General features: G+C 43.0%; 1 protein-coding gene across 1 annotated transcript in view; it reads right to left on the reverse strand.

Moving 5' to 3' along the window:
* C1QTNF7 (C1q and TNF related 7) overlaps positions 1-19,499 on the reverse strand; it is a 92,962-nt gene extending 73,463 nt beyond the window's left edge. The window contains exon 1 of the mRNA XM_042855450.2: positions 19,287-19,499. The gene's annotated coding sequence lies outside the window, so the exon portion shown is untranslated. The remainder of the gene's footprint in view (positions 1-19,286) is intronic.
* Positions 19,500-22,232: the final 2,733 nt, after the last annotated feature.

Below are 22,232 nucleotides of genomic sequence, written 5' to 3' on the forward strand. Positions count from 1 at the left end.
CACCAGAACAGGAAAATGTAACAACCTCAGATTTACAAATATCTAGACTTTGAGCTATTCCAAAGGATTTACAGAAATGATAGGAAGGAAGCAGCTGGTGACAGTATCTAACGTGCCTTTATTTCCTTCATTGACAAATTTACATTAATTACCCAATTTGTAATTCAGTTTTAAGAAGAGACCCCCGAACACTGCATATTTGAAGGATTAAGTTGTTTGTTTTTAATGATAAATTAGGAACATATGTGTCTGCTGACTCAATGGAAAAAGGATAGAGTACAAACCCCCGGCTGAGTTTCTCAGTTGTTCATAATGGGTCTGGTACTGCAGTCATTACACAGTCTTGTTGAATTCTGAATGTGATGATTGAGAGGACTGGGCCCACTCTTGTGTGTGTAACAATCAGTGGAGGAGCTATATGGCTTCATTTATGCTGTAGTTAGATTGATTTTTGAAGGTCAAAATAGCAATGAATGTTTTGAATAGCATGCGCTAGGCAGATCCTTCCTTTTAAGGGCATCTTGGCAGTTTTTCTGTCTAAACAAAACTGTTTCAGTTATGGGATCCTCTAGCCTTAATTTCAAAGAATCCAAAGCTTGTTCCAGAGTAACCACAGAGGTCAGTTCAACATGAGAAACAATGGCATTTATTCTTGTATGCAAAAAGAGCAGTCCAGCTAATTCTTTTAGTGAAGAAAACGCTGCTAATCTTGGGAAATTAATGTAACATGCCATTCAATGTTGGGCAGCTCTACTGGAAGTTCCTGAGTGCTGAGACAGAGTGAAAGTGTCCCAGAGATGCTGTGTGTCAAATTCACTTCACGTTCATTGTCACATTCACCGTCACCTCATGCAGGAGGTATGAAAACAAACCTCTGTGCTTCAAGGCAATATTTGCAAAAGCGGAACACACAGACTGAACCCTGCCAGACATAGCGATCTAAATGTATCCCTGACTTCAATGGAGTTACACCAAAGATGAAATTGGCCCATTATTTTCCCCTTGGGTGAAATCCAGACCCCAATGACATCAATGGCAAAACGCCTATGGCCTTCACTGGGGCCTGGGTTTCATCACTAGTGCTTTAATGTGTTTTGCTGCAGTGTATTGGGATATACTGTGGGAAGCAGCCCACAGTAGTTGGTGTGCACTTGCCACTCTGCACTAACTCCCCGTGCTAGTGCATGCTGCAGTTCCCACACCCATAGTCCAAACTATAGGGCCATGTAGAATAGCCCATCAGTGCCCTCTGGCAGTTAGGTTAAAACATTTCCAAAGTATGTTAAGCTAATGCACACGAAGACACTCTTACTGCACAGTAAGATTGTCCATGTTGGGAGTTAGTGCAGAGCAACTAGTGCACACTAGATAGTGTGTACCAGCTATTGCAGGCTTCTTTCCTTGTGTAAATGAGCCCTTGGTTTATGTTACCAGTGGTTCTTAAATGTGGCCCACGGATCACAAGGAGAGAACATGTTTGGAGAAGGTGAAGATTGGGCTGCACAATCACTGGTGAGTTGCATGGAGGTTAGAACATAACAGCTATGCAATGGTCCATCTAGCCCAGTATCCTGTCTTCCGACAGTAGCCAATATCAGGTGCTTCAGAGGGAATGAACAGAACAGGTAATCATCACGTGATCCGTCCCCTGTTGTCCCTTCCTAGCTTCTGGCAAACAGAGGCCAGGGACACCATCCCTGCCCATCCTGGCTAATAGCCATTGGTGGACCTATCCTCCATGAATTTATCTAGTTCTTTTTTTAACCCTGTTACTGTCTTGGCCTTCACAACATCCTCTGGCAAGGAGTTCCACAGGTTGATTTTGCGTAGTGTGAAGAAATGCTTCCTTTTGTTTGTTTTAAACCTGCTGCCTATTAATTTCATTTGGTGATCCCTAGTTCTTGTGTTATCAGGAGTAACTAACACCTCCTTATTTACTTTCTCCACACCCGTCATGATTTTATACACCTTTATCATATCCCCTGCCTCCTGTTAATAGACCTGGTGATCCAAAAGTATCCCTTGCTTCAGCTTTTGAGCTCCTTTGTAAAGGAGAATCTGTTTTCATTTAAAGATTAAAGTCAGTCTCTAGCCCTTCTCCTTGAGAATGTAGCCTTGAAAACCATACACTGATGTCAACCCATTGTGAAGGTTAAAAGGAATATACAACTGGGCTCCATTCCTGCAGCAGGAGGCTAGGGGGACATAAAGAAAACCCCCTCCCTCCCACACGCGTACACACAGACACACACACATTCAGAATGTAGAATAAATCAGTTAAGTTTGGGGTATATCTCCAAGAATCATCTCCCCAACACTCCCCCCATATCCTTAGGCCATCCTGGGCATAGCACTGTGATTATCCAGGACAGAAATGAGCTATTTGCTGTTGTATTGTATGTGGGGTGGGAAGGCCGAGTGTAGGTGGCAAAAATTATTTTTGTAACTCTGCTGCTTAAAATGGTCAGCCCCCTCTGAGTGTACCTGACATCCCTGTGACTGCAACAGCCACTGCAAGGGAACTCACTCTTTGTGTTTCCAATCAGGGCCTCTAGGGTGCTCATAGGTAACGGGGAAACAGTAGGAAAGCACCGCTTCCCAAGCCAGGGAGAGGAGAGGAGGGGAACCTCCTCCCCTGGCTGGTAGCAGAGGAATGGGAGCTCTGCTCCCCAACACTGCCCCCCATTTTAACTGCTGTTTATAGGGGTGCACCACTTTGTCCCCACTATTCCAGGAGTAGGATTCCTATAGTCACTACAACCCATCTGTTTCTGGTGGTGCTTGCCTGTCCCACCCCAACAGAGAGTCTGAAGAAGTCATATTGGAAGAGAGCCTGAAGCCCGGTATCCCCACTCACTAGCCAGAGGCGACTTGGTCCCCTTGATCTGCCAAACTAACTTGGGGAGAATTGCTCCCCCAAGCCCTGCACACCAGCAAGAGGAGATCTCCCAGCAACAAGAAGAGACCTAATTCACCACAAGAACCAGAGGGGATTAATTCTCCAACCAACTTCCAGCCCATGAACAGGGGGATCCACCACCTCACAGCTAGACTGCCGCTTATTTGCCTGCTACCACTGCTGAAGGAACAGGGAAGACTGCTGGACTTGGGACAGGGAAGGAATGGGTTAGCTGAAGAGAGGGAACAAGCATAGAGAATGAATGGACTTTGGTGGGGTGGGTGGGAGAGTGTGGAACTGGTGTGATTTTGTAACAGGGAAGAGTATTTTACTCAGAGATTGTTGCATGTATCGCTGACTGGGGCCAAAAGTTGAAGGAGCCCATAGTTAACTTGGGATATGGCAGCATATCACTGTGCAGAGGGAGAACTGGAGACAACCCCTGAAGAGCCAGATGCTCTGTATAAAACACTGACACTATTTATCTCTCATAGACAGTAAATAATGGACTTGACAAATACAGACTTTTCTTTTTTTGGTCACAAGAGAGACATGTCCACTCTTCTATCTCAATGGGGTAAAAATGTGAAAAAAATTAGATGGGACATAACACTGTTTCAGATGTAACATGCAGATATTCTGACCACACATGATTAAGGGCTTTAACCAACTCCCACTGAAGTAAATGGGAGTCTTCAGTGGGAGCTGGATCAGGCCCCTGCAGAGAGCCTATTGATTTCCAGCTTGCAGGATCAGTCCCCAGCTTTGTTAGAGGACAACAAACCAGAGCAGTGTAAGAGTATTAATGCAATGCTACCATAACTAGTCTAACAACAGGCTGATGAAAAGGAAAGGATTTTTGGTTCTTGTTTCTAATTATTACTGAGAACAAGAGACACATTCAAGTCGAGAAGTGTCTCCAATTCAGCAAACTCCATCATTGATCAAAGTCACACAAATTCCACATTTCCCCCAGAGCATGACAGGAATGGAAGGTCCCTGCTCTGAATAGTTTATGGCCTAATCCCCCGATCCTACAGCAAGCTTGGTGAGGGCAGACTCCCTCCATCTGCCCAAAGCCCCAGCAAAGTCAGTGGGCTCCGTCTTGACGCAGAGGTCTGCCCATGCAGAGCTCCTTGTAGGATTCAGTCCTAAACTACAGGCAATCAAAACATTTTCGAGGAGGCAGTTTTCCATCAATAAATGCAGTTCTTTCTAAAGCAAAATGTTTTGTAGGAACATGCTGATATTGACAAAAAATGTTGACAGAAAAAGTTGGAAAGCTTTGTTTCAAAAGTATTGTTTTGATCCATTTAGACTTATACTAAAGTGTTTTATTAGGTGTATTGTAAATATATGAGAAATATATTTAATATATTTAAATAAACATCTAAATAAAATTAATCAAAATAACAATAACCAACACAAAATGTGGGGTGGAGAGGCAGAGAGGAGCCACGTGCAAAGGAAAGTGAAGGAGTAACTAAATTCCAGGTCCCTCCCCTGCACTAGTTCCTTTTCCTAAAAGAAAAGTATATTTATTGAAGGAATGGCATGAAGAAGGTGAAAAATAAAACAGAAGACAGAAATTACAATCTAGTCTAGCAGAGAGAGTGTTTCCTGCAGAGAGGTAAGGTTTGTTAAGTGTCCCAATGGAGAACAATATCCCCTGGCTTTAATTCCAGACTCTCAACAGATGTTTTTGTTTATGGAATGGTCTGATTTTGAGTTTGGGGTCTTTCTAAATGGGGGCATGAGATGAAAATAGCATTGTGGCCTGATGGAGTTTGAACTCAAGCAAATATCTTTACTAAATCTTGTTAGAGAGTTGAAATCAGTTTTATTATATAGCCCAGCTTTAAAGTCTGAGAAGCATAACTTATGGATGAGGAAGACCTATTGGCTGGACTAAAGACACACCCAATATATTTAAACTAACACAACAGAGACCTCCAGTTCATCTCTCTACTCTATTCACCAGTACTAATACAGACCTAGTAGGTAAAATATCCATTCCATTTGTGTGTCTCCACTCACCCACTATCATGTGCTATTCCTTTGTGAATAGTGGATCTAAGAGTGTTCAGTGAAAAGGGGCTAAGCGCTCCAGAGGAGCAGGAGTTGGTGTGTGCCTATTGCTAACCTGTACAAAGACAGTGAGGCCTGCAGATGCCTGGAAGGCAGAGCTTGTGTTGCCAGAGGCTGCTGGTTTCAGAGCATTGCTCCACAGCAGGTACAGACAAGACTTTCTTACAGTACAGGCAGGTGGTGGTGAGGTGCCTCACAGCCCTGGGAATTGTCGTAGTGGAATAGTCAGCAGGATTTACACCCAGTTTTCTGGTTAGCTAAGGATCATGCTCCATGCACTGAAATACCAGATAATATAGTTACTCAGCAACTCACAAGTGAGAAGTTTGGGAACAGGTAAAGGAAAGGTTACAGTCTATTTTCTTGTGTTTATTTCTAATGGGGAATTGAGCAGCAGAAAAGGCAAGATAAGCAAAGAAGCATCTGTTAAGTATGCCAAAAAGCAGCTGGAAGAGTTGTGTACAGAGTGCTGCTTCCCGGCTAGCAGAAAAAAAAAAAGTGGAAGACTTAAAAGCCCTACTAGTGGATTATGACAAGTGACAGAAGGGACAACTGGATTCTCCGAAAATGCCTAAAGATTTAGGGTATGTCTTCACTACCAACGTTAAAGTGCTGTTGCGGCAACACTTTAACGTGGCTGTGTTGTCGCGGCACCAGCGCTGGGAGACAGCTCTCCCAGCACTGTAAAAAAAAAAAACCCCACCCTCACGAGGGGAGCAGCTCCCAGCACTGGTGCACTGTCTACACTGCCACTTTACAGCACTGAAACTTGCATCACTCAGGGGGGTGTTTTTTCACAAAACCAGCAGGGCACAATCAACAGTGAAACAGTTCTGCAGACAGAGCTGGCCAGACTGGAGATGGACAGAGTGGAAAAGGAATGAGAGCACCAGAGTTGGGGAGCTGCAGAGAGAGACAGAGAGCAAGAAGTAGAGAGATCTGCCCTAGAAGCGGCCCATCAAAGAGCACTGGTGCTAGAAGACAAAAAGCGCGAAGCCTGAGAAGTAAAAGCCCTAGGAAAAGAGAGAGGCAGCACATCCTGAACATATCAGACCTACAAAAACTGATTTCTTTAGCACACATGTAACACTCACCAGGGATCACACAGCTGGCACCCAGGTTACAGAGAGACCAACTGCATTGAAGAATATCTAACCACCTTTGAAAGTATAGTGCAACACCGACAGACCTCGGTTGGGATTGAACCTGGGATTTCTGGAGCTTAGTGTATGAGCCCCTACATCATGAGCTAAAAGCCAACTGGCTGTTAGCTAAGGCCGTAGAGCAGACTCATTTTATCTCTCTAAGTGGTCTTGGTGCCACTAGATGGGACACAACACCACACCCAGAAGGTAAGGTCCTTCTTGATGTAACCCACCACACCCAGAAGGTGTGTGGGTTACATATGCACTATACATAAAATCCCTGATGAACAGAGAATGACTTTCTTACTCCCTAAATTGACTAGTAAATCTTTACAAGTATTTAATAATATGGATGCTGGTGAGGCTATGAAATATGTTCAATTCAAAGAGTCTGTGTTAAAAAGGTTTCACATTACTCCAGAAGCATATTGCCTCAAATTCAGAAACCTCAAAAAAGTTGATACGTTAAGTCACAGCGAATATGTGCATAAGATGGTGGATTATTAGAGAAAATGGATAAAGAGTAAAGGGACAGAAGCCCATAACAAGTTGGGAGACCTGATTGCTCAGGAGCAGTTCTTTGAGGTCTGCGCTGAGGAAGTGCGAGCCACTGTATTGGAGAAAACTCCAACATCAGTGGAAGCAGTTGCCGAAGTGGGTGACTTATACATATAGGCAAGGCTATTCAGGGTCTGCAACTCCAAAGGAAAAAGCAAAAACCTGGGATAAAAGTGGGTTCCCAGTTTGTCCCTGGGAATAAGGGAGTGAAGTACACACCACCCCAGTAATGGTCTCCTCCTCATAGCCCTAACTATTGGACCACAGTCCAAAAAGAGTCCCCCAAAAGAGTTTCTCATATGGGTCTCTTGATCACATGAAAAGGCAATGTCCCAAATGTGGGGGATCCACATTCACTCCCCAGTCTGTTCAGGTTAATGCAGCTGTACTGGAGCCAAACTTCAGTGGTGGTAGAGGGAGCCCCGGTTAACTTTGTCAGGTCTGACCTCCTGGAAATAGACAAAGAGTTACAAAAATGACCAAAATAAATGGTAGTGTGTAGCGGCAGTGGTGAGAAACTGGCACTCAGATTTCCCTTGTCCAGAGGGATAGGATTCAGAAGAGCTCTACCCTCCTTGGGGAGGCATTGAAACTACTAGCTTTAAGACAGTTTAAAACCATGGTGCCTTTGGCCTGCATCAATTGGAATGGGAAGATTTAAGGGGTACTTTGAAAATGGGCGTTCTTAAGAATTTACCAGCTGATGTTCTGGCTGGGAATGACAATACCACTGCCCAAGGCTGTTAATATGGTGACCTTTAGTAAAGTGAAATATATCCCTGATTCACAGAGGCAACCTCCAAGGAGGGAAAAGCAGCTGGGGAGAACCCTCTGCACCCTTGTCAGCAGAGAGGGGCAATGTGTCTCAAGGGAAGAGGGTGGGGGATTCTTACCCCCTGCCTGCACCAGATCTCCAGGCAAGCAGAAGCCAAACGGAATTTGCTGCAGAACAGAGTACAGATCTAGAAAGCATAAAGACAGCTATCCTCAGTAATGCCCCATATAAAGAGAACAGGGGAAAGTTCTTTACAGAAAGGGAAGGATACATAGGGAGGCCCCAGTGGGGGGGGGGGGGAAAGTCCTCGGGAACCTATAAGCTATTGATTGATCTCTCAAAACATTGTGCAGAGTTAATGTTACTAGCGCCAAACTGTGCTTTTGCAGGCCACTCGGGAACACACAGACATATGAAAAATTAAAGAAAAATTGTTATTGGCCCAATATGCAAAATGAGGTAAAGGATTACTGCAGGACTTGTGACTTATGTCAGAAGTGGAAAAAGGCTGTAGGGCGCTGCAAGGATCCCTTGCCAATAATCAAGGAAGTGTTTTATAGGGCTGCCATGGACATTATAGGCCCACTAGCTAAGGCCTCCACAGGGGAAAAAATTATATTGGTGGCAGTGGATTTCATCACTAGGTATCCGGAGGCAGTTGCTCTGTTTAATAATATAGAGGCTGAAACAATTGCTAAGGCCCTGTTCACTGAATGCAGCCAAGTAGGTTTTCCAAAAGGAGATTTTATCACATTGTCGGTCACATTTCACATCCCAGCTATTTAGAGGGCAATGGAGGATGTGTGCGGTAAAACAACTGAGATCTGCCCCCAAATCTCACCAGAGACAAATTATTTAGTTGAAAGGTTCAAAGGTTCAATCTATGCTGGGATTGTATGCAACCAAGAGGGCAAGTGACTGAGATGTAATATTGTCCTATCTAGTGGTTATTTGTTTAAGGGAGGTACCCCAAGAGTCCATAGGATTCGCCCCATTTAATCTCCTGTATGAGCGAAAAGTCAGAAGGGCCCTGGATCTCAGAGAATCCTGGGAGGATGTCTGTGAGGTAGAGGGGGAGCCAGTGGCTTAATATATGCCAAGGTTTAGAGAAGATTTCAAAAATATGACGGTAATGGCTCAGCAAAACCTCACAAAAAGCCACGTTGCTCAGAAAGTATGGTATGACCACAGTACCTGTAAGCAATGATTTGATGTGGGTGACTTTGTAAAAGAAAAAGGGACAAAATGCACACCTCCTGGGAGGGGACTTTTGAGGTTCTGGAAAGGGTTAACAATGTTATCTACAATATACAAAGGCCCCACAACAAGGCTGCACCACAGACTGCATGTAAACAGATTAAAAGCACATCACAATCGAGACGCCATCGTAAACGTGATATGCTGTGCAGAGGAGGATTCTCAGACTGCGGCTCCCATTGATTGGATGGCTGAATGCCATAGTGACACGTCACTAGAAAGCACTGTGGTATGTGAAGAGTTAACCTCTGCCTTTTCAGTTGGGTTATGAGTATGTTGCAATCCCCCTGGCGGGTATTTTCCAACAGACCAGGTCTGACCTATAAAATGGTCCACAAGCTAAACACTATGGGGCCACAACCTGCCCCCAGCAGAGCATATTGGACCACTGGAAAGACGCAGGAGCAAATTTGAAAGGGGATAAAAAGCGTGCTGGACATGGGGATAATTAAAGGACTAAAGAGCCTTGGGCTTCTCCAGTTGTTATAGCTCTCCAAAAAGAATGGGACCATAAGGTTTTAGTGTTGATTACAGAAGCTTAACGCTGTCACATTTCATGATGCATACACTATGCCCAGAATTGATGACGTTGGACACTCTAGGTCGGACAAAATACCCAAACACCCTAGACCTAACAAAAGGGTATTGGCAGATCTCCTTAGACTGTGAAGAGCAGAAAAAAAATCTGCCTTCATTACTGATTCGGGACGTTCTGAGTTCAAAGTGTTCCCTTTTGGATTAATTAATGCAGGAGCCACATTTCAGAGGCTTGTTAATCGCGACTTGTCTCTGGCCTACATTAATTATATTGCAATTGTCAGCAATTCCTAGCCAGACCACAAAAATCACTTGGGAACTGTGCTGATCAGACTCAAAGATGCAGGGCTCACAGTAAAAGTGTCCAAGTGTAAAACAGGCAGTAAGAGTCCCTTATCTAGCTCATTGGGTAAGAAGAGGCCAGATTTCCCCAGATCCCTTAAAGGTGGAATCCACTGTTAACTGGACTGTACTCCAAACCAAAAAATAAGTCCAGTCTTTTATAGGCTTGGCTACCTATTTCCACCAGTTTGTAAGTGGTTTCAGTAACGTTTTATCTACTATCAGATTTATGCAAAAAGACAAAACCCAATAAAGTAGTGTGGATGGCAGCTTGTCAGAAAGACCTTGATGAGGTAAAGAAAATTCCATCTGGAAAATCTATTCTGCTCAGTCCAGATTTTGACAAGATGTTTGAACTGTGCACTGGTGCATCGGGCACAGGTCTAAGAGCAGTACTGATGTTACTTTCATCCATTTGCAAGAAGTATCCCGCTGCTTTCTTAAGAAAAAACTGACACCCACAAAACAGAACTATTCTGTCATAGAAGAAGAATGTTATGCAATTGTGTTGGTAACCAAGCAGTTAAGGCCTTACCTATTTACAGGGAATTCATTGTCCTGAAAGGCCACTCGCCATTGATATGGCTACACAGGACAAAAGGTACCAATTCAAAACTGCTACTTTGGAGCATCGTTCTCCAAGTGTACATCACCAAAAATCTGATATATTATTTCACCAAAAGTGAAATGCCTGCAAGCTGCATGGAAACTTTTAAAAAACACAATAGAGGCTCAAATTAAATTACAAAATTAAATTATATAGTAAGAGGACTGTAGCAGCGCAGAGATGATCCCCGTGGATGCCCTGCTAAAAAGGCTGGCCGTACCCTGCTTCCAGGCAGAGTGGCCAAGTGCAGGGGCCCAGGTGCTCAGCAGGGAGCCCAGCTGTGGGCCCTAACGAGGGTGGGCTCAGAGTAATAGGCTGAGCCAATTAGAGACAGCTGGGCTGAGGCCTGGAAGGGCTATATAAGCCTTGGGAAAAGCTCAGTAAGGGGCTAGCCTGGGAGGAGGGAGGAGCGCTGGATCTCTGCCTGTGTACCAATTGAGATAAGCCTCAGGGGCCAGAAGACCCTGGGAAGGGTCTGTGAGGAGACAGCTGTTAGGGGAATTGGGGACTGCATGAAACACTGTAAATAAAGACACGAGGGTGCAACAGCTGAGAAAGGCGCTGGGAATCTTTATTTGACCAGCCTGAGCACAGGCACAAGAGGGTGGAAACCTGTGCAGACCCTGTGACAAGAACTAAAATAATGCCACCATGGGAAAAGAGCAAAGTAAAAGAAGTGGCTAGAGGCAAAAGGGTTCCTTTAAAAACTAGAACTTAAATCCTATTGAGGAAAATAGAAAGGAGCATAAATTCTGGCACATCAAATGTAAAAGTATAATTAGGCAGGTCAATTTTTTTTTGAAGAACAACTAGCCAAAGACTTAAAAAGTAAAAGCAAAAAATGTGTTAAGTACATCAGAAGCAGGAAGCCTGCAGCTGATCGTCCAGTGGCCCCACTGATTGTTTAAGGTTCTAAAGGAGCACTCAAAGAAGATAAATCCATTGCAGAAAAACTGAATGAATTCTTTGCATCAGTCTTCTCTGCAGAGGATGTGAGGGAGATTCCCACACGTGAGACATTCGTTTTAGATGGTAAATCTGAGGAACTGTCCCAGATTGAGGTGTCAGTAGAGGGGGGTTTTGGAACAAATTGATAAATTAAACAGTAATAAATCACCAGGACCAGATGGTATTCACCCAAGAGTTCGGAAGGAACTCAAATACGAAACTGCAGAACTACTAACTGTGATATGTAACCTATCATTTAAATCATCTTCTGTACAAGATGACTGGAGGATAGCTAATGTGATGCCAATTTTTAAAAAAGGCTCCAGAGGTGATCCTGGCAACTATAGGTTGGTAAACCTAACTTCAGTACCAGGCAAACTGGTTGAAACTATAGTAAAGAACAAAATTATTAGACACACAGCTGAACATGATTTGTTGGGGACTCTTGTAAAGAGCCATGTTGACTCTTGTAAAAGGAAATCATGCCCACCAATCTATCAGAATTTTTTTAGGGGGTCAAAAACATGTGGACAAAGGTGATCCAATGGATATAATGTACTTAGACTTTCAGAAAACTTTTGACAAGGTCCCTCACCAAAGGCTCTTAAGCAAAGTAAGCTGTCATGGGATAAGAGGGAAGGGCCTCTTGTGGATCAGTAACTGGTTAAATGATAGGAAACAGAGTAGGAATAAATGCTCAGTTTTCACAGTGGATAGGTGTAAATAGTGGTGTCCCCCAGAGGTCTGTACTGGGACAAGTGCTGTTCAACATATTCATAAATTATCTGGAAAAAGAGATAAACAGTTAGGTGGGAAAATTTACAGACGATACAAAATTACTCAACATAGTTAAGTCCAAAGCAGACTGTGAAGAGCTACAAAAGGATCTCACAAAACTGGACAACAAAATGGCTGATGAAATTTAATGTTGATAAGTGCAAAGTAATGCACATTGGAAAACATAATCCCAACTATACATACAAAATGATGGGGTCTAAATTAGCTGTTACCATTCAAGAAAGTGATTTTGGTGTCACTGTGGATAGTTCTCTGAAAGCATCAGCTAAATTTGCAGTGGCAGTCAAAAAAGCTTACTAATGGTTCCTAACATTGTTAAGGGATAGGTAATAGGACTGCCTCTATATAAATCCATGGTACATCCACATCTTGAATACTGCATGCAGATGTGGTTGCCCTATGTCAAAAAAACATATATTGGAATTGGAAAAGGCACAAAGAAAGGCAAGAAAATGATTAGGGGTATGGAACAGCTTCTATATGGAGAGAGATTAAAAAGCCTGGGACTTTTCAGCTTGGAAAAGAGACAACTAAGGAGGGATATAATAGAGGTCTATAAAATCAGGAACGGTGTGTAGCAAGTGAATAAGGAAATGTTTTTTACTCCTTCGCATAACATAAGAAATAGGGGTCACCCAATGAAATTAATAGACAGCCTATTTAAAGAAACAAAAGGAAGTATTTCTTCACACCACACAGACTCAACCTGTGAAACTCCTTGCCAGGGGATGTTGTGAAGGCCAAAACTATAACAGAGTTAAAAAAAGAACTAGATAATTTTCTGGAGGATAGGTCCATCAATGCCTATTAGCCAAGATGGGCAGGGATGCAAGACCATGCTCTCAGCATCCCTAGCCTCTGTTTGCCAAAAGCTGGGAGCAGATGACAGGGGATAGATCACTTGATGATTACCTGGTCTGTTCATTCCCTCTGAAACACTTGGCATTTGCCACTGTCGGCCAATGCCTTTGGTCTGACCCAGTATGGCCGTTCTTATGTTCTTACATTTAAGGTGGAGAAAACATAGTGACAGATGCACTGTCCAGGCAAAAGGGTTCTGAAGCGATGCCTATGGATCAGCCAGTAGCGGACCCTACTGCATCAATGTAAGAGAGGAGGCATGACCGAAGGACCTCCTGATGCCAACTACCAGAAGGCACAGGGGGTACATAAGGGTGCAGGGATCCCATGGGTTCACCAAAAGAAGTCATATAAGGACTCTATGAAAGCTTGTGTTACACTGCTCATCATAATCATTAAGACATGCATGTACGGAAAATAAATGAGTTATGTCTCATAATAAAAGTTATGTTCTCTAGTTCTGTAGTTAAAAGCATGTCACTTGTGAGATAAACTTCTCTAGATGGGGGCGGGAACACTTATCACAATGGTGGACTATTGAGTATTGCGTTATACAATAAGAGTCTGTTAGCAGGGCCAGCCTTAGGGGAAATGGCGCCTCTGAGCAAACTTGTATTTTGGTGCCCCTGGCCCCTGCAGGGACTCCCCCATTGTTCCTGGCCCCAATGAGCTCCCTATCTTCCCATAGCTCCCAGGTCCCGCTGCCCCCCCCCCCTGCAGGCTTAATGTGTATTGAAAGAGTGCCGGGGCTCAGACCCAGCCCAAATTAAGCACTGCCTGGGTGGCCAGAGAGCGGAGGCTGCTAGCCATGTACCCAGCTCTCAATGCAATGCCACCCCAGCAACAATGCAGAAGTAAGGATAGCCTGGTATATGGTATATTGCCACGTTTACTTTTGTGCTGCTGCTGATGGTGGTACTGCTTTCAGAGCTGGGCACCCGGCTGGCAGCCGCTGCTCTGTGGCCACCCAACTCTGAAGGCAAAAAACCAGAGGTACTGCTAAGTTACGAGAAATTAGTCATACTATGTCACATCATGTGATTTTGGGGGGGGGAAATCAATTTCAAAACACTATAGAGAAGAGATCTTTCTGTACATTGTAAAAGACGTCACTTCCTAGAGTTTGTCTCTTATATCTGCTCTATCCGGCTAGTTTAATACAATGCCCTAAGAAACAATCATTTATAGATCGGCTTTCCTTATTTGGTCTGTTATTGCAGAATTAATATTTTAAAACAAACAGGATAAAGACTTTTTTTTACCCGTTTTGTTTTTGTATTTGTAATTTATAAAAAAAGTAGGAGGTAAGTAATCTTAAACAGAAGCACACTCTTTCACACATTGCACTAAAATAGAATGGACACTGCATCTACTACAGGAATTTCCACTGCCCATGGCTGTGGAATTGGAGTCTCAAGACATTAAGGCTTAAAAAACATATTCATGATAACCAGTCAAACAGAATACAGAGCACACAGCACTTGCATCACCAGGGCTCTATTGTTATAATTGTATAATTTAGCAACTTCTACATTTGCTAAAACATTAAAAGCAATAATAAAAATATATAAACAAGTGCAAAAACCATGGCATAAGGGGTATACATTTTGAACTTGGACACGTATGCTACTCAATATTGCAACAGTTGATTCCAGTGCTTAGCTGAAGAAATTATCTTTATTAGGAATTAATTTGTAGGGAAATTCTCCTGTGCAAACCCACACATTCTAGCTTTAACAACATTACACATCTGCAACGTCGGGCTCAGAATCAGCAAGAAAACATGCTTTATCTCTCACAAACACGTGCTATATATAGCCAACAGGAGTCTGCCATATGCTTTAAAAAACATTAATTAAGGGCTAGATTGTCCCAGAAAGGCATCTATCTGAATAGGGTGTGTGCCCCAGGAGAAGTGCAATCTCTTCCTGACCTCTTCAGCATCACTTAGAATTGTCCAGCCTGCTCCCATAGTCCCACATCTCCCAAACCCTTTGGGACACTGCACATCCCTAGGGCACATGAAGGAAACAGCTCATTCCTATGCTCTCCTGAGTGCAGGGCCTGCTACTGTCTCTGTTCTTTGCAAAGGGAACTGTTATGTATCAGTCCTTGGCAGAGCACCCCATTTTAAGAACTACATGGAGAATGGATGATTTTAGATTAAGCATTTACCCTAAGACATTAGTGCAACATGATGTGCAGAAGGAAGACTACTATTTTTGAATGGCATCAGATTGTGAAACGAAACAGGGTGGGTAAGAAAAGTCAGCAGGTCATTCACCTGCCCCCCGGCGGTGGGGTTCTTCCTCCGCAGAGATGCGCCCATGGTGCCTGGCGTTCGGCCTGCAGCTTAAGGCAGGCTCCGCACTATTGCAAGGGGGCTGCAGCTTGCCAGAGCCCATGGCCATCCCGCAGCCCTCTAGCCACTTCTGGCTCATTGGGGGCACCATTTCAGATTTGAAGCGGGGGCATTTTTAACTGTGATTGCAGGGGCTACTTAGGCACCTGAAAACTCTAGGTTTTTTTTGCAGATAACTTAGAAATTAGCTGTTGATTTCACCTAACCCACAAAAATATTTCCATCAATAATAATTGAAATTTACAGATCGGGAAAGCAAGAAAAATGCTGCTTGAGACCTTGCTAGAGTCAAAATCCAGTGATTTAGACTTCTGAATTAGGCTGGTTACAAATGGACAAGTGAATGAATAGTTAAATCAACAAATCATTTCTGGGTTTTAGGATATTTATTTTGCATAGGATATTGACACTTTGTGGCTTTTGCAGTGTTGTTGTAGCCATGTTGGTACCAGGATATGAGAGCCACAAAGTGGGTCAGGTAATACCTTTTATTGGACCAACTTCTGTTGGTGAAAGAGAGAAGATTTCAAGCTCCACGGAGCTCTTCTCCGGGTCTGTGAGCCCGTGAGCTCTGTGGAGCTCAAAACCTTGTCTCTTTCACCAACTACGGTTGGGCCAAAAAAGATATTACCTGACCCACCTTGTCTCTCTCAGTTTGTGTTTTAACAGCTTTAAAGCTTGAACTCTTTGAATATCAACTTCTACTGTCAAATAATTATCTAACCTTCCCCCCCAAATTTCCCAAAACTGAAAATTTAAATTAATTAAAAATACAAAAAAGTTTAAAAATAAACAAAAATTGATAAAAAGTTATAAAAAAATAAAAGTTGAATTCTACCAAGCCTATTTATAAGCCACCAGAGCAGCAGGGTTGAAGCGTGTGTGTGGGAGGGCAGAATCTCTCCCTGCTAGAGAGAGATCTCAGTTTAAGAGCCTGATACTTTGTCACAATCACACATTGTCCTCAGACTAACAGCAGGAACCCCATCGACTTCCAGAGGATGAGTGAGGCTTGCAGGATATGGGATTAAGTTAGCGATGGCAATAAAGAAAGGAGTTTCTTTATTATTGATGCAGTATAGAAATGTGCACAATGCTTCGCCCAATAGCTCAGACAAGGCCCCCCCGCCCATCCCAAGGAATTTCAATATACTGGTGGAAACAGAAAGAATTTAAAAAATAAAGCCTGAGGGTGGGGATAGGCAATCAGGGATTGAAAGAAAGAGAGATCACAGCAGGCAGGCACCACCTACTTAATGGTTAATCTGCCATTAAAACTCCAGAGCCACAGTGCTGGGAACATCCCCCCTGGGACAGGGCACAGTGCAGTGAGTCAGCATGCTACTCCCTACTTAGTGTGGCCCCCATTCCTGCTCCTGTTCAGATGGGGGCACCCCTGCTCTGGAGGAGTTACCTGGCTTGTCCAGCTGTTCCCTGCAGCTTGGGTCCATCCACCCTCTCCAGCGCTGCATGTCTGAACGCTGCTCACCTGCCTGGCTGCCTCTGTAAGTCCAGCTGGCTCTCGGCAGGTCAGGTGGGCATGGGACTTGGGAGGTACCAAACTCACAGCTCTGCATGGTGCCCTGAGCAGTGGCCCAGCCCACCCACCCTTAAGGCCCGCTCTATTTAGCATTGTAACTCAAATGCTAATGAAGAGATGGTAGAAACTTCAGAAGGAAATTAACAGGAAGAGGTAAACAGTGGGGGGAGAGGGGGGCTGTCAGTCCATTCTGGTATATTTGGGTGTGTAGAGAGACACCCTAGCATCCTTCACTAAGGAAGTAAAATAACAGTGAATTTGTTTCATGTCAAAGGGATCTCAGCCAGGCTTTTTTGAAAACACTGGGGAAGGAAAGCTATCTTGTAAAAGATAGATGAATGCCTTGTTAGTTAAATTTTGTTTCCAGAAAGCATGATATGATTTTATGTGTAACCATTTGTTTCCAATACTCTATTACTTGAATCTCTGTTCTTTGTTAATAGTAAGCTATATGCATATAGTGACAACAAGAATAAGTTACGTGCTGTGTGTTAAGTGGAGATACTGAGTTAAATTTTACAAGTTGGTATGTACTGTTCCTTTGGGAGTAGCAGATCTAATAGTTCTGTGAGTGTTCAGTGAAACAGGGGCTGAGTACTCCAGAGAGATGCTTGGAAGACCCAAGTGTTGACGTGTGCCTATTGCTAACCTGCAGAGAGAGAATGAGGCCCACAGAGGCCTGGAAGGTAATACATGTGTTGCCAGAGGCTGATGGTTTCAGGGAGCCAATCCACAGCAGGTACACACAAGAGTTCGTCACGCTAAGGGCAGGTGATGGGATACTAGATGGGAAAGGCTCTGAGTTACTACAGAGATTCTTTCCCAGGTGTCTGGCTGGTAGAACTTACCCAATTGCTCAGGGTCTAACTGATCACCATATTTGGGGTTGGGAAAGAATTTTCCCCTGGGTCAGATTGGCAGAGACCCTGGGTTTTTTTTATCCTTCCTATGCAGCGTGAGACATGGGTCACTGACAGGTTTAAACTAGTATAAATGGTTTAAACTAGTGTAAATTCTCTAACTTGAAGTCTTTAAACCATGGTTTGAGGACTTCAGTAACACAGCCAGAGGTCAGGGCCTATTACAGGAGCAGGTGGGTGAGGTTCTATAGCTTGCAACATGCAGGAGGTCAGACTACATGATCATGATGGTCCCTTCTGACCTTAAAGTCTGTGAAGTGGTGGTGAGGTGCCTCAAAACCCTGCGTACTCCCTGTGGGGGGCATTTACTAGCTGGAGTAAGTCCTACAGGCTGCACAGCCCCAGTGGTATAGTGGGGGGATGAAGGGAATCAGAGGAACTGAACAGACAGTCACTGAGACTTAAAATTCCACTTGCCCAGAAGGGTACATTCCACTGAACTGCACTGAGCTCCTGTTAAAAAGACAGACCTGAGGGCTGTAGGGAGTAGTGTAGTACAGGAGGAGGAGAGCCTAGCTTACATGAGTCCCTCTCTCTGGGCAACTCTGTAATGCTGGCTGCCGTGCAGCCTTGAAGAAGAGGTGTGGTTTTGTGGCTTGTGGAGCAGGTTGCTTTTTCTCCAACCAGTTGCAGAGTCAATATCCATAACTTGCACAGCTCAGAGGGCTACTGACTGTTCTGAATTCACACCCATCTTTTCATAGAACTTCAGCTTGAAAAGAAAGAATCAATCACATCATCACAAGTGGGAGGACTGTAGAATCTATACACTGCCATGAATAGCTTGTTTTGTGCTCTTGGCAGGCAGACAAATGATGTTTCATAGACATCCAAATAATGGTAACTGGAGACTTAGAGGAAAGAAAGCATCAAGTCATTGTTCATACATTTGCTCTCTCACCTGCGCAGAACAGGTTTGTGTGCAACAGCTGACATCAAACACTTATTCTCATTCTACAATGTACAGTCTCTTCCCAGATTGCATACAGCACACTGCCCACAGATCAAGAAAACACAGTAGGTTAGTAACTTGGATTTTTTTAAAAGCTATCATGTCAGCTAATATCAAATGACTTTTTGCTGGAAAAAATTAGGAATTTCCTTAACTTTGCAAGGGTGTGACCCTGAAGCAAAATGATTTAATATTTACAAAGTCTTTTGCAAACCACATTTTCAGGAAACCACAGCAGCAAGGCTTAAGTGAATTTATGAAATAAGGTTGGAATCTTTCATGAGAAAAAAACCTCTCAATTTCTGCGTTAGGCTGATGGAATGAAAGATTGAAACTAAATATGTAGAACTATGTCTACAGATGAAAGACTATTACATTAATGCCCAAACCTGACAAAAATAGACTTTTTAGAAATAATTTTGGTCAGATGTGTGTATCTTGGATTTTAAAAAGCCTGTCAGTAAACTTTCTAAGAGCAATGTTAAGTTCATAAATGTCATGGTGCCTTATTCTTGTGCTACAAGGCAGAACATATAAACAGATTTAGCAGCAGCCCTACAGCAGTAGATTTTTAATGTAATCATATGTGGTCTAATAAAAAAAAAATCTACATTTTCCAAAGGCACTACATTTTTGTTCCTTTGATTAAATGCTTTAAAATAAGTCAGAACAGCAAAACAGAATCAGTTAAACTTACCTTACTTTGGAGCAGATTATATCAAATTTTCCACAACAACGATATGCTTCCTTGGGTTTGTCCCATAAATTTTGCAACTTCAAACAAATAGATACAGGTTGGTGTTTCAAAGTCTTTCAGAGAAAAAAGTAAAATGCCTTGATGACAAATAATGCACTTCTCTGAACATGAAAAGTTATTTAAAGCTTGATTCTCTTGTATTAAGTCTTGCAACTGTCTTTCTCAGCTAAACAAATTCCCACCCCTTTTCTCGGACACTTGCCAACTCCTCTAATTTAAAGCGACTGTCAGGCTTGCTATAAAACTGCCATTGGAAAGAGCTCAGTATAGAGGAATGAGCAAGTGCTAACTCCAGGCTGAAGCAGCATGACCTATAGTTCTACCAGCAGATATAGACTCCCCAGGTAATGTGATATAATATTTGGAAAAACATTTAGGACCAAGTTGTCCCCTTTTACACAGAGACATGGGGAAGGGACAAGACTCAAGCTGTTCCTAGCACACACTCCCCTTAATATGGGATTTGGGAGAAGGAGTATTGGCCTCAAAGTGAAGGGAGAGAGCATGGCCTTGAATACACATTGAATGCAAGGATCCACAGTAGTGGCCTAATCCAAAACCCACTGAAGTAAAAAAGACTTCCATTGACTTCAATTGGCTTTGGAGTGGGTCCTGAATCCTTGCCCGTCCCGTGCAGATCTCAGAATATCTACTTTCTATGGATTTCCTAATCCTCTATGCTTTTTTCCTGGGCTTCCCACACTTCTCCCAGCAGCATGGCTGGCTTATTGACTGTATTGTTGATCCAGTGTTATGTACTCCCTCCCCAGGAAGGGGGAACGTACAAGTCCTGAGTTGGATTTTACTGCTGCTCACTTGTCTGAATGTTTCTCTGCAGGCATATTGATGGGTTTCATCAGGGAGCCTGCTGCACTCATTACAGGTGGCTTTGCCTTCTGAGATCCTGCAGAGCCCTAGGCACAAAAGCCAAGATTTTCAAAAGTGTCCACTAACTTGGGGGTATCTCCATTCTGAGTTGCTCAAATTAAGACATCCTAAAAATAGAGGCACCCAAAGTTTGTGAAAGTTAGGCCACAGAGTTCATGCAGAAAGGGCCACATAGACTCGGATGGAAGGGTAAGCAATTTCCAGAGGATCTACCTCATTCTTGGGAACTTCATCTGAGCAGTTTTGGGGGAATTAGTGTGTATTTGTCTCCATAGCATAGAATATGCTTACAAATATGAGTTAACTTTGTGGAATGATTTTTTAAAAATGGATGCTCAGGCCTATATTTTCAAATGTGATTGAAGATTTTTGGGAGCTTCAATTTGGGGGAACCTCAATTCCAACACTTTAAAGGAGCCTGATTTTCAAGGGGGGGAGTGCTCAAAACTTTCTGAAAATCGAGTCCATTTAAGGCATGCCTCAAGTTGGGCACCCAAAGTCACTTTTGAAAAAAAATAGGCCCGCTTGACTGCTGTTGAAGAGGCATGCAGCTTATTATAAACTGAATTAGTATATGTCAATGTTAATAATAATTTTTTCTTGCAAAACTATAACATTAATAAGCGCTTGTCTGGAGAAAGAATGTATTACACTGAAATTTACAACTGTTGCTGAAAGATGTAATGCAAAGGTCTCTGATACCTAACCAGCCAAAACCAAGATATCAATTGTAAGAAGTTTATAGAGGATTGTTACTTTTTTTAGAACATACCCAGATTTAGTTACAATTTGCATGAATTGAAATACTACGTGTTTGATATTTTAATTTATAGTTCGAGAAATGTGCTATGTTTTGGATGAAGACTAGGATATAAGATGCCGCTAGTGAGGAGAGAAAAGGTTTAAGGACAACTAAACCTTAGTATTTTCTAATGGAGTCCTTTGTCAATACTAAATTATATTAGGCTATAGCACACTGTGTTAAATAACTTAGATTATTATGTGAAAGCTCTGGTGTTTGTTATGAATGAGTCATTTTCCCCGAAATATGGTTAGAGTATTTTTTTATTTTGTGAACCTGCTGGCACACTTTACTTGGTTGAGTAGTGTCACCACAATTCAACAACTCTTTGAAACCAGTGGAAGATACAAATGCTAATCCATACTGTCTGCTTCAGTGTACCAAGTGTGGCAAAAAAAAAAAAAATTATGGCATTTTTGTACCTTAAGCCTCACTTTGGAATGAGATGCCAGAATCTACTGTTTTGTCAGGTATCTACAGCGGCGGATACTTGGTTTGGTTTAAACCAAAACTGCGATGCTTACCTGAATTAACTGAAAGACCCAGCTTGAAGTGGCATCCCTTCTATTGATCCACAACCCAAGCAACCCTGTTTCCCTCCCCAATTCTCATCTCCAGTTTCCCCTATTTTGATTATTTTCAGTGGGTTTAGGGAAACTTGAGATGCCTTTCCCCCTTCCCAACCGATCCTCCTTTGGAGGAGAGGAGGAAACTTAAGGTCTTTTTACTGACATGCAAAAGAATGTGTGCTCTAATGATCTACACACTAGACTGGACTCCAGCAAGTTCCTAATTCTAGTCTTGGCTCTGCAACTAATTTTTTCAATGGCTTTGGGCAGACCACTTAATGTCTCACCCTCAGCTTTTCCATCAGTAAAATGTGTATTGAAATTTACTTATCTACCACACAGCAGTGACACTAAGGATTAATTAGCTATTTGTGAAGTACTAAGTATTCTTTACTATGCCTTGTTATTACAACAGCAGTGATGCGAGTCCAGCACTTCATCTGCTCCACTATTGCCGAATTTAAATTTAACACTCTCCATGGCTATCCTGACTGCCTTTCATGATCTATCCCACAAGATTTAGGTTAAGCAGCAGCTGCTGCTGCTCAGCAGAGAGGTTGCCAAAGGTTCTGGGTCCTTCATCCCAGTAAAGGAAAAGAAAGGCAGCAATGCTATGGAGAAAGGCAC

This window comes from Chrysemys picta, chromosome 5 (genome assembly GCF_011386835.1).
Source record: "Chrysemys picta bellii isolate R12L10 chromosome 5, ASM1138683v2, whole genome shotgun sequence".
Classification (NCBI taxonomy): Eukaryota; Metazoa; Chordata; order Testudines; family Emydidae; genus Chrysemys; species Chrysemys picta.